This window comes from Callithrix jacchus, chromosome 5 (assembly GCF_049354715.1).
Source record: "Callithrix jacchus isolate 240 chromosome 5, calJac240_pri, whole genome shotgun sequence".
Lineage (NCBI taxonomy): Eukaryota > Metazoa > Chordata > Mammalia > Primates > Cebidae > Callithrix > Callithrix jacchus.
In genome coordinates, this window is record NC_133506.1 from 162,409,585 (window position 1) to 162,423,117 (window position 13,533).

At 41.9% G+C, this 13,533-nt stretch overlaps 1 protein-coding gene across 22 annotated transcripts in view; it reads right to left on the bottom strand.

Annotated features, from left to right (window-relative positions):
- ENOX1 (ecto-NOX disulfide-thiol exchanger 1) overlaps positions 1-13,533 on the bottom strand; it is a 626,515-nt gene that overhangs the window by 83,485 nt on the left and 529,497 nt on the right. The window lies entirely within an intron of this gene.

Consider the following 13,533-nt stretch of genomic DNA (forward strand, 5'->3'; position numbering starts at 1 on the left):
ATTTTGATTCATTACTTAGTAGTTCCAGATATCCTCCTTAATCTGAAAAGAAATAGTTCTAACAGGCTAAGGAAGTCCAATCAATGAATTTATAATTATGTAATTTATTCCTTAAGTTTCACCACAATAAGCACAAAATCACCAAGGTCAGAAAAATAAAATCAATACTCCTAGACTGTTTTGTGCATTCTACAAATTTCACACGCTCTTTTGTGTTCAAAGTATAAACTCACAATCTAATATTTATGTATTCAAAACAACAGTGATTCAAAACTGCTACTCTTCATTTGACTAGAGGTCCTTTAAAAATAGGGAGGTAGTTCACAACTAGATCATTTAAGTCAGCCATTCTGGTCTTTTTCACTTGAAATTTATGAGTCTCTATAATATTCTTTCCAGTTTGAATTTTTAAGTACTAAAGTGCCTCAATTATAGAAGTTCATAAGCAGCTAGAACTTAATCATAAGAGTCTCTTGGTTGGATTGGCTGATGGCAGCATAATTTTAATTTAGCATTTGAGAGAGGGGCATTAAACAGATGCACTATTACATTCTTTGGTGGTTACAATTGAGTGTGTTCCAATTAGACAATTATCCATATGCCAATCAAGTGGAAACACTCGGGCAGACCATAAGCAGGTAAATAAATGCTGTACCTGACACATCTTGATATTTCCAGGCCGCTGATTTAATGGGATCATTTGTAATGCTCTTTGGTGATGCAGACTTCAGCATGTAATGGATCTTTCTTTCCGACAATTCAAAGAGCATTACAAATGTTATTTGGAGCCCTAGAATAAGTGAGGTCACATTTCCACTTTTACAGATGGGAGAATCATGGGCACATAGAGGTTAAGTCATGTATCCAAGCTCAAACTGTCTGGGAGAGACCTACCACTTGCACAGCTCAATTTTCCTGCCTCATCCATGGTTTCTACCTTGGCAACCACACTGAGCTGTCAATTTGTAATGGAAATCGGAAGATGCCAGACTTCAAATCCTCCTAGCAACGACTTCTATCTAAACATTCATCTTTTCCACTTAGGAGCCAGGCTTGTTAGAGACATGCTTTTGTGTATACTTCTGGGAGCAGTGTGGTAAATTCGACTTTGCTTTAAGAACGACAATCCCTTCCTTGTTTCTTTTTTTTAAATTGTATCCTTTTGCTACCAAGATGAAGTTTTTATAGTTAGCAGATTATATAAGGTTGGTTCCATGAAGTCATAGATGACAGTGCAAATACCCTAGGTGAAATATATCAGCCACATCTCGTTGTAATCTGGAACTCACAGGATTGTGATAATTCAGGAACTCTTTGGCAGGATAGTGTGGGGTTGGGGAAACTTCTGTGGGATGGAGGAGTAAATACCCTTTCTAAATTTTGGTGGGTGGTGGGTCAGGTAAACTCCTAACACAAGGTAGACAGATATAGACAGTGACTGATGCCAACACACACACACACACACCCCATTGCTTTTCTTCTCTTTGTTTCAGGATTTCCCCAGTGCTTGGCTCTTTGTTCAGCTCTAAAACAATCTGCTAATATTTATTCATTCATTCCCTTAGTCAACACTGAGGTCCTGCTACGTGCATGGTACTGGGCTGGGCAATGTGTAGGATACAGAAGAAACAACAGTAAGTAGCCTCTCCTCTAGATGCTGGGTCACAAAGGTTCTCATATGTACATGATTCCTAAGTCAGGGCCGTACAAAATACTCTTGTAATGGCTATCACTGGTGTGATTTCCATAGGAATCCAGGAGACTTCCGAGGATCAGTTTAGGGGTCAGGAGAATGAGCTCAGGGGATCCATTTTGAATCACACCTTGTTCTACTTATTGGACATGAACCACTGAATATTCACGATAGTCTGGAAATATTTGAATCCATAGAATGTCAATTTAAATTCAATGTATTTTTATTCTTTTGACTCAGTTTTAATCACTGTTGTTCCATTGCCATAACTTTGCTGTATAGCAGATGTCCTACTCAGTGGGATATTCCTTTAAGGCCAGAAGACTATCACCTAAGGAAATGAGGTCCAGAGGTTTCCAAAGAGGATTCTCACCAAAGCCAATGGTGGGTGTGACTGTGCCTGATGGTGTCATCCCAGCAGTCCTTTAAACATTTGCTCTACGTGGTGATATCCATGAGAGTGTCCTGCCCCCTCTTACCTTTGCACCCTGTTGCCAACCTGATTTCTCCCAGTATTTCAGCCTGCAATCTGAACTCTACCTGTTAACTAGCTCTGCCAGATCCTTGTCTTACTATAGAGCTTGAGATGGAAGTATATACCCCTTAATCCCTTTCTCTTGGTGGGATCCTGTCACCCCCCGCCCCCCACCCCACAGCTTACCGTGTCTTCATGTCTCACCAGGACTCTCCAGACCATCCACTGCTCCATCGAGTTTTGGTTCTCACTGACTTCAGCCGTAGGTCCGCTGATGAGTCTACCTATGCTTGCTTTCCATCTTACACTGTGAACTCTGAGCTAATCCCTGATTGTTAGAGAAAGTTTGAGATGTAAAAAATCATGTGCACATCATCACAACTAAAAAGCAAGGCTTTGCCTAAAGGCAAACACATCTAACAGGATTTCTGACAGAGCAGAGAACCTGTCTCTGGGGAAGGACAGTCATTTACCATCTGGTATCTACAGTGCTCCCTTTTCTCCTTGAAAAAAAAAGGAATTGGACTAGTTTGAACTTTCTTGTTACTTGGGCTGGTAAAACTACTCAAGATCTATTCTAGTTTAAAATGTCATCTGCTTCCACCTGGGGATGAAACTGCATTCAATTTACACCAAGGTATGAGGGTCACCAAGCCTATGGCCAGTGTATTAATCCTGGTGCCCCCCTCTCTGCCTCAGGCACGGTGACCCCTGGGGGAGAAACATCTCTTGGAGAGAACCCCACCAGATGACTGATAGCAGGAATGCTGGGTCACAGAAATGAAATTGTGTTCAGAGCCTAATATCCTATTACACTAGGCTATACATATTTAATTCCTCGGGTCTTTCCTCATAAATCAATTCCTCTAGGACTTTAATCTCATCAATATCTCTTCTGATATTGAATTTTAAATGCCACTCTCATTGCTAGGCAGAAAGGCAATCTCTTGTTCGTGATGAGATCAGGCTTCATTTATAGCTGAGAGATGCTGGGAGCATGGCCCTGTTCCCTGACCCTGCTTTAAGATCCTAACGTCAGCCAGACTCAACAGCCCAGGTGCAGGCCTGCCTGGGCTGACCTCTGGCAGGTCAAGACCATGAACTCTGGGGTCATGCCTATCATTAGTTTGCGAGCTTGGAACAACTATGGAGATGAGTGAGGAAGCTCCAGTAAGTGTTTCCAGGGGTCTTGGTTCTCACGGGTCTGCCTGAGGCATGAAGCACCCGCTGCCACTGACCTGGCAAGGATTTCCGTGGACTGGGTAAGGCATGAGCTAAAGGACGCACACTGTGTGCATATATCTGAGTAGCTCCCAGGGCGAGGGTGAAGGGAGGGCACAGGCTACCTGTTTTCTAGGGGCAGAGAGCAGGTGGAGGAACTCTAGAGAACAAGGACTTAGAGCGGAAATGTTTCTAGGTCCCCCAGGGCTGGCCCATAGTGTGGTGCTACTTCCTCTGCTGCAGAGAAAAGGAAAAAAGTCCAAGAATCTTCAAGCCACGAAAAATCTGCAAAGGGAGGAATGAGTTTTGTAGGTCCCCGAGAGCCACAGAGAAGTTGGGAAAACACGGGAAGCCATCCGAGATGCAGATTTGAGGGCCTAAGTCTACAGGAAGTGGTGGGGCCTGGAAGCTACCTGCCTTGGTGCAGGAGTTAAGCAGGTACAATCGTACAGAATGTAAAAACAATAATGAAACTAAAGGTGTATCCATCTATCGTCACTATGCACCAGGAATGCTAAGCAAAATCATTGACAAAATTCTCCTTCCTCATAAAAATCTTTTGCTGATCTAAATTCTAATTGTTGCCATTACTGTTAAGATTTAATAATATGTATGTAATGTTCAAATTAGCATATTTTCTTCCTTGCCCTTTAACAAACATATTTTATGTAGACACTGATTTGGGAAATTTCCAGTTTTGCAGTCCGCCCCAGCTCTCTCTTACACATGGACTTAGCTGCACACATTTGTTCTGACTTGAGCTTCCTTTGGATACAGTGTTTCCAGCCTCCTGTAGCACTACATATATCCTGCATTTCTTACTTTTTTGAGACGGATTCGCTCTTGTTACCCAGGCAGGAGTGCAATGGCGCGATCTCGGCTCACCGCAACCTCAGCCTCCTGGGTTCAGGCAATTCTCCTGCCTCAGCCTCCCGAGTAGCTGGGATTACAGGCACGCGCCACCATGCCCAGCTAATTTTTTGTATTTTTAGTAGAGACGGGGTTTTACCATGTTAGCCAGGATGGTCTCGATCCCTGACCTCGTGATCCACCCGCCTCGGCCTCCCAAAGTGCTGGGATTACAGGCTTGAGCCACCGTGCCCGGCCTATCCTGTATTTCTAAAAAAAATAAACAATCGGCCAGGGGCGGTGGCTCAAGCCTGTAATCCCAGCACTTTGGGAGGCCGAGGCAGGCAGATCACCAGGTCAGGGATCGAGACCATCCTGGCTAACATGGTAAAACCCTGTCTCTACTAAAAATACAAAAAATTAGCTGGGCATGGTGGCACACGCCTGTAATCCCAGCTATTCAGGAGGCTGAGATAGGAGAACCTGGGAGGTGGAAGTTTCAGTAAGCTGAGATGGTACCACTGCATTCCAGCCTGGGTGACAGAGCAAGATTCTGTCTCAAAAAAAAAAAAAAAAAAAAAAAAGCGCAGTTACTTCCATTCATCCCCACAGGACCACACTGAGAATTTTTATGTTTAAAATTTAAAACAATGAAACATTTTTAGTTGGCAAGTTAAAATGTTCGTTCATATGTGAAATGTGTTTACCATGTTTTAGTATTTTTAAAATTGAAATTTTTCTTTATAGATTGCTTGCTTTAAAACTAAAAGACAAATCGAGGAAACGTTATGTCAGAGATGCAATACTTACCTAAATTGTGCCCTTTGCATTTGGTTTAACACTCACCATGACTCCCTGGACAATTATGTACATAAGTACTATGTTAACTATAATCAAGGATTGAAGTTCAAACTGTTAGGTAAGAAAACTACTGAATAGATAGTTGCAATGTTTTCCTTTTATCATACTATTTTATTTTCTTACTGGCATAACTATACATGAAATTCAATAGAAGAAAAACTTTAGTCTGCATTTCTTTCTTTGCCAGTATTATTACTCATTCCATTTTAATAATTAATGAAAACAATGCTGTCTGAATTTAGAGGAAGTTTAAAAGGATCCTGTCTGAGTGTTAAGTTTCACTAGGTGGGGCAGTCATGACCTTGGCCTGTTGGGCTGGGGGCTGGGGAGAACTGTTTCGTCAGACAAGATTTTAGAGACCATTTCCTTTGCTTGAATATGCCCCTGGGAGCGCCTGGGGTGAAAGACAGATGCTTCATGGCATTCCCGTATTCCACCGGAGTTACTAATCATATACTATATCCCAATATGCAACATTATTCTGAAAAGATATATAGCCAAGGACTGGCAAAAAGGCAAAAATTAAGCACGTCAGCATTTCAAAGGCCGGCGCGATTAGCTCCGTTATCGGCTTGCTGTGCAAGCTGGAGTAAGCTACTGAACTGCCCTGGCCTCCTCCTTTCCCCAAGCCTTCTGTCCTTACGACGGTCTCATGAGGGATTATCAATCATTTGCAAAGCAAGATCCCAATGAACGTCTTGACTGCGGAACACCGTAAAGGCAGAGGTAAAAGTGGTTTGAAAGGCTCTGAAATCTATCTTCTCTCCTACAGACGATTTTCTTAGCAGTGTAATTTGCAGGGTCATCTCAGGGTCCCGTTTTCACTTTCTTCACATGTTTAATAAAGATAACGCTTACCAGTGGGATACTGCAAGACTAAAGAACGTGCATTAAGTATGGGAGGCTCCTTGAATGGCAAAAGGTGCCCACTGAGTTAAATGAAAGTGCTGTTATTATTCTCTTTGCAAAAATGGAGACACTAAGACCCACAAGGTGAAGTGACTTTTAAGTCATATGAGTGGGCAGCACTGGGATTAATATTCAGAGAGAAAGGGCAGTTGTGGAGCCCCAGCCTAGCCATGCTGGGTGCCCTCCTTCAGCCCATGTTTAAAACACAGGCCAGCCAACCTGAATTAACACCACTCATGCAATTCACAAGAGAAGGTGTCAAATGCCTTGCTGAAGTAGGAACATGTATCAGTGACATTCTCTCCCTTGCCGTTGCTGGCAGTTTTGCTGCAAATGATAATCCAATTTGCTTGGATTTATTTAGTCTTACCACTTTTTTTTAGAATTCTATGAGGCAGTCATCACCCCAGCCTCTGGGCGTGTGTACAGTTGTTAACGTGGAAATTTAAAATATTAACATGCTTTTCAGCCAGGTTGGCCCATTTACTTCAATCAAATAAGGACTTGATTGAACAGCTGGGTCTTGCACTATGCCCTGAAGGGCAAGAGAAATTTGTTCTTTCGTTATAGATTTTATAACCTAGTCATGATCAGAGATTATGGCTAGAAAACCCTCTATGTGTGACTTGTAACCTCTTTGGGGGTGCCTTTCACAAAGTGATCTGGGCCTCATTCAGTTTAGCCGCTGGAGAACCAAACCATAACTTGTGCCAGCATCATTAACAGATATTGCCATCGTCACTAGTCTCTTTGGGTACAGTTTTAGGAAAGCAGCTTTTGCCGTAATGATTATGGAAGAAGGGTATGTGTTGGAGCCCAGAGAGCTTTTAGTTGAATCTTAATGCTGAGAGTACAATGATCTAGCATGTTTTGCAGATAATTGAAGAGAGAAAATATAGCTGAAGGTCTGATCTCTATATCAGCCATAGACGTCTGACTAAGGATGGAAAACTTTTATGGATCTAGAAGGTCTGTGTCACCTGTGTTACTTAACTCCTGATAACTGTAGAACTTTAGTGAAGTTAATCCAGTAATGACAACATTCCCAATTTTTCTTTGTTAACACAAGTAAACAATTTTATGACTAGGAGAATTAGACATTTAGGGGCAGGGTAAAGAGAGAAGAACAGCCCTGAACCTAGCACAGTTAATCTTTAGGCGACTCTGGAACAAGATATATAAATAAATGGGCACATTCATCAGTCACTGAGGAAAGCGAGGGGGAGAGGAGGTTTGCTGCTTCTCCAAAGTTTCCAAGTGACTTAAATACATTTAGGTTGATCTGGAGCCCAACATGTTAGGAGTGTCAGATGAACTAGAACCTTTGGAGGTCTTCAAGTCTTACGCATTCCCCACTCCGGGGTCAAGCCCTGGATAGACAGGTGAGGGCTGCATTAAACAGGAACAATTTCCCCATAGGCTTTCAAGCCACCTGTAGCGGCTACTGAACCTCTGAACTATCTCAGGTTTGCCCTGTCTTTGAACTTCAGACTCCTGGTAAGGAAAAATAATAATAATATGAATACTAGCAGCAGCATACAACCTCAACAAATACTGCCATTGTGAAATGTGCCACATATTCTTAATATCTGCTGCTGAGATCTGTCTGGCGAAATGCAATACAGCACCGCCATCTCGCATAGATTCCAAAGTGCAGAAAATTATCACCTTAAACCAATCTCTGTTTCAGAGACAATAAATATAGAAAGCATTAAAGAAGTAAGCTGAGTTACTCAGACCCTTTGCAATAAATGCTGTCGGCATGGCATGAGTTTGATGACAGCAAAAAAGGCTTCCAAGATATGAAAATTAAGAGAAATTAGAGACTTTGCTCTACACTTACTATCAATTCCACATGCCTGTGATGAAGTGCTCCTCTAGCCTTACAATCCCCCTACTCTCAGTCGGCAATTGCGCACATTGTAACATCGCATGTGATGTAGACTCGTGAAAATTTCAATCACAAGTTTTGCTTAAGTCAGCTGAAAGTCCAGCTGCTAACAGTGATGGCACAGAGAAGATGATCATTTCTGACATATGGGTACTTAAGTCTGCACTGTAGAACCAGGGGAGGGATAACACCAAGGTTAGTGTGGATGTCTTTTCAAAAGGGAAGAACAGAGAGACCACATTTTTAGGGTCTGCTAGCTGACTTTGTGTAGCAATCTTTTTCTGCTTCCAGGGACAATTTGAAAATGTAAATCATGATACAAAGCAAGTGACATAAATCACTGCATTCTAGTCCAAGTGATTATATTAGGATTAAGAGAGATTATATTGGGACTAGTCTGGGAGAGTTTAAAAAAATCACAATTTGTCACTGAGGTTGCTAGGGATAATTTTTATCAGGATAAGAAAGTCCCCTTTTATTCCAGGTTGTTAAAAGCTTCATTTTTCTTTGGTTGTTTTAGTTTTAAATCATGAATTCATATTTGGTGGCCATCAGAATGATGGTTATTATTCTGATTTAACGTGTTAATGAGATACATTTCATTGATAGATTTTTCAAATGTTGAACTAACCTTGCATTCCTAGAATAAATCCAATTTGGTGATTTATAAACTATCAGGTTAATTTTGCTTTTCTAAAGGAATTATAAACCCATGTTCATAACTGAGACTTGCCTATAATTTTCCCCCTTTTAACTTTTGACTGTCCTTGTTTTGTTTCAGTATTATATATACTAGCCTTATGAATTAGTTGGAAAGTTTGTCCTCTTTTTTCGTTCTCTGAATGAGTTAAAGATTGGTATTCTTTTTTTTTTTTCCTTTTCTTTTCTTTCCTTTCTTCCTTTTTGAGACAGGCTCTTGCTCTGTTGCCCAGGCTGGAGTGCAGTGGTTCCACTACAGCCTTGACCGCCTAGGCCCAACAATCCTCCTGAGTAGCTGGGACTACAGGCATATGCCACCATGCCTGGCTATTTTTAAAATTTTTTTGTAGAGACAGAGTTCTTCCATTTTACCCAGGCTGGTCTCAAACTCCTGGGCTCAAGTGGATCCTCCCGCCTTGGCCTCCCAAAGTGTTGAGATTACAAGGCTTAGCAACTGTAGCTGGCCTATTGTTTTCCTCTTTTGTTAACAGAAATGGATGCTTACCTCACTGTTACTACTTTTCTTCTTTCCTAAAACAGACAAAGTTTTAAATTTTTCCTCTGAGTTCTGCTTTAGCTGCATCCCACAAGTTTTGGTTATAATTACCAGTGACTTCCAAGTTAATTCTGATTTCTTTTTGAGGCTATAAAATGATATATGTTTTAAACCTTGTAGATATATGGGATTTCTTTTAGTTGTCATTTTTGGCCCTGATTTCTAACAATTCAGTGTGGTCAGAAAATACAGTACTAGTCTTTTGACATCCACTGAGACTTGCTTTAAGGCCTAATATGGGATTAATTTTTGTAAATGTTCCCAGTATATTTGAAAAGTATGATTTTCTTTACATGTCCTACATATTGAGTTTATAGTAGCTTATAGTTATACTGTTATGGACTTTACAGTCAGGCCCTTGCAAAAACCTCCTGAAATAAATTGTAAGTGGCACTGAAGATAAGAATTACAAACCACTAGGAAAGAAATATAAACACCAGGGAGAGGAGGGCAAGGTGCACAGAAAATTAGAGAAAAAAATCATACCGCCCTATGTTTAAATGACCGAAAAATGTGTAACACAGTGGTTCCAAATGATTTAGTATAAAATATAAATCATGGGTGGAAATATACATATCTTAACACCATGAAGGAGAGTTTCAAGGCCGGCCAACGTAACCCGCTCCGACTGAGTCCCTGAGTGATGCCTAGTCTAAAATAAATTAAGATGGTGACGGTGGTGGAGGGCATAAAAAATAGAATGCAGCTGTCCGGTGGGTCAGCAGGATGAATTAACAGAACAAAAGGAAGAAGAAAATAAAAAGAATTTTTTCATCTCTCTGAAAAGTCACTGTGCTGGTCTTTCATTTATAAGCACTACTTACCACACTCTTCTTGGAGACTTACAGCCAAGGTTCAAATATGCTTTCCCCTTGATTGTCTTTCCCAGTAAATATGGCTGTTGTGGTTATTTGTTAAAGGTGTGTGTGTGTGTGTGTGTGTGTGTGTGTGTGAGAAAAGAGAGAGAGGGGAGACAGGAATAGAGAGAGAAAGAGACACAGAGAAGAAACAGAAACCACAAAAACTAGAAACTGGAGCGGTAATGAGAAGCAATTATAAAAGAGGAGATAGAAATATGTAGAGAAGGAGAGTCAGAGACAGAGACACAGAGAGAAGAAACAGAAAGCACGAACACCAGATGGGTAATCACCAAATGGGAGAGACTGCATACAGCCAAGACTGTAGTGATGCAGGGTGTTCAGTGATCAACTGAGTGAAATGGGTGGTCTGTAAAGTGAGGACCAGATTGGGCACGAACTTGTTTAAGTTTCCCTTGATGACCATTCAGGGTGCTTTGTTAAACAGAGGAGAAAACATAGCCTTTAACTAACCGTCTAACATCTTGGAACTGAATTCCCAATTCCACACTTTGGTTACAATTCCAGACATTTTAACTAAGTCTGGCTATTCTATTGGCCAGTATTTAAAAGTGATTAATACTCTGTGTTCATATGTACATGGAGAAAAAGACTCCAAGGCCATATGTAAATGTTAGCAGTAGTTATATTTAGTTAGTGACACTATGAATGATTTTTGTTTCCTTTTATACATTTATGTTTCCAGGTTTTGTGCATTGAGCATACATTCTTTTGTGAAGTGAAAAAATAAAACAAATTTAATGACAAACTTGGACCCAGGAAAACTGCTACTCCCACCTGTGTTTCTCTTCCTCTGTGTTTTCTCTTAGTCATATAAGGAGGATTTTTTTTGCTGAGGTGGGCAGATCACCTGAGGTCAGGAGTTTGAGACCAGCCTGGCCAACATGGTGAAACCGTACCTCTACTAAAAATACAAAAATTAGCTGGGTGTGGTGGCAGGAGCCTGTAATCCCGGCTACTCAGGAGTCTGAGGTAGAATCACTTAAACCTGGTAAGCAGAGGTTGCAGTGGGCTGAGATGGTGCCATTGCACTCTAGGCTGAGTGACAGGAGTGAGACTCCATCTCAACAAAAAAAAAGAGTTTTCTTTCCCCTGAATTCTTCTTTCTTTGTTCCAATGCTGTGTTTCTTTGCCCCCACAAATTTCTCCCTGCATTTTCTTCACTGCTTTCATTTCTGACAAGAAGGAGTTGGGGGGTCTTCCCAATCCTCATGTTCCCTCTCCCAGCCAGCTGCACAGAGAAAGCCCTGGAGCATGGAGACCCCCAACTGTGGCTAGAGTTGAGATGGGTGATTACATCAGTTTGGCTGGGAGCAGGACACCTGCTATAGACAGAAAGCCGCTGGCAGGGTTCAGGGCTTCAGTGTGAATGAGTTTTTGCATTGGCAGACTAAAGAGAAATGAAGTCAAGGCCAGATCACAAGCATTCATTTTAGCATCTGTGGCTGGACGGAGAAAGGCATCAATGGTCACCATGGAAGGCCAGTATGTGCCTGCAGCAAGAGTCCACTTCGATGTATTACAGTTTTTAAAAAGATCCATTTTACTGTAAATCTGGTACTCACAGTGCGACACAGACTGTAAGGCAGGAGGCAATTTCCAAAAGAGGCAGTGAAAGGGAAGGTCATTCAAAGGTCATCCAGAGACTGCCAGGGACACAGTGTTGGGAAAAGCAGAGTTCCTTTATCCTGGGAATGGAAGTCTACAGAGAGTCAGGATTTCCCATTGCAGACATCAGGGAAAGCAGCAAAAGGCAGAAGCCAAATGATTTTAACAGTCTGCAGGGCAATGCCATTATTTCTGCCCCTGGCTCCGACATTGATTCGTCTGCTAGCCTCATTATTTTGAGAAGGAATGATTACTAATGAGGATGCATTTGATGATCAAATTAATTAATGGCTGAGCAGGATAACTAATGATGAGACGAAGCCTCTCATAGTTAAATTTTATTAGGGCTTCTCTTCCCTTTCCCAGAAGTGAAGAGATTTATTTTCGTGATTCAAATTTAATAGATAAAAGCTGCATGTATGTTACTTTCCTTTTGCAGGCTCTTAGTCTGCTAATGCAAAGACCAAATTAGGGGCTATGACACAGAGTTAGAAAACAGGCAATGGGTTTTTGCCAGTATTATTTTTAGCAATCTCCAGGCATGGGAAGGATGGAACTTCCTTGTCTTCTGCTGCTGTGATTACTGCAGTTCTGAAGCGCTGCTTTCAGGGTACACTCTGGAAAGCCATGGGGTGGGGTAATAGAGGGAACCCAGGGGCTTGGGTCAGACAGGCCTAGTTTGCGGGTCTCACTCCGTGTGGTGTACCTCTGCCCTGAACCAGTCATCTGACAACTCTAAGTGTCAGTTTCCTACTTGACAAACTGGGATACGTACATACGCCTGAGCTGTTGTGAGGACTACATAAAATAATGTGAAGGTGCTCCTGTGAGTCAGCTGGAGAGAGTGGGCCTTCCTGTGGTAAGGGGCACAGCGCAGGCCACCCCGTGACAGGAAATTATGGCCTGGACTCGCCCAGACTAACTCTGTGATCCTGAGTCTTCCTTTAAGCCTCAGCATCTTTTCATATTTTCACCTGGAATATGGCAATGACAGCTTCCATTTGTGAAGAGCTTTTCAAAATGTCCTCACATACATGATCACATGTGATGTATGCTTTCATCATAGCAAGGTCTTACTGAGGTGGGCAGGACTTACTCTCCAGGAGAAGCACTGGAGGCCCAGATGCCCTGACTTTCCCAAAGAACTACAAAAACAGTGAAGCTGGAGTCACATTTTCCTCCTAGTTCAGTGTTTTCATTTCATCATTCATGCCCTTGGGTGGCAAGAGTACAGCTGAACTGCTTCCTCATCGTCTGACCTCTGGTCAGAGAAGGCAGCAAGATACGCAGTGGCCCATCCTCACTCAAAACTGCTAAAAAAATATAAGGAGGTTTACTCTCCATTATCCTCATTTTCAGTCTTTGTATCTTGTCCAGAATCAAAAGGGAAAGTGCTTTGAAAACTCCCAGACCTCTAACAGATGTCAGGTGTGATCATTTCAGACAGGTAGAGCTTTGTAATGGAACGCCCCGGGCCCAGAACTGGAGAATTGGCTTTTATTTCTGGTTCAAAACGGAGCCAACAATTCCTTCGAGAGTCTCACACTGAAGTGAGATACTTACCTTTTTTGGCTGTACCAGGAGTGTAATATGCAAACGTCAGAAAATGCACACACTGCCAGCAGGAACCCTACAAATGACCTTGAACAGCCCAATGAAAGGTGCCAAGGAATTCTAAGTGAGGATTATCATCTTGTGGCCTGTTATCATAATGCACCATCCCAAGATTCTTGGCCAAGGAATGGATAAAACATGAAACCCTGGGTAGTTAAAAGAAAGAAAGACCATAGTGGACCCCAAATTTGGCAGCTCTTGTGAACCCTGATGTTGAAGTCACTAAACCTTTTCAAAGCCATGTCATCTGAGAGGTGTACATGTTTTAAGATTTCTCTG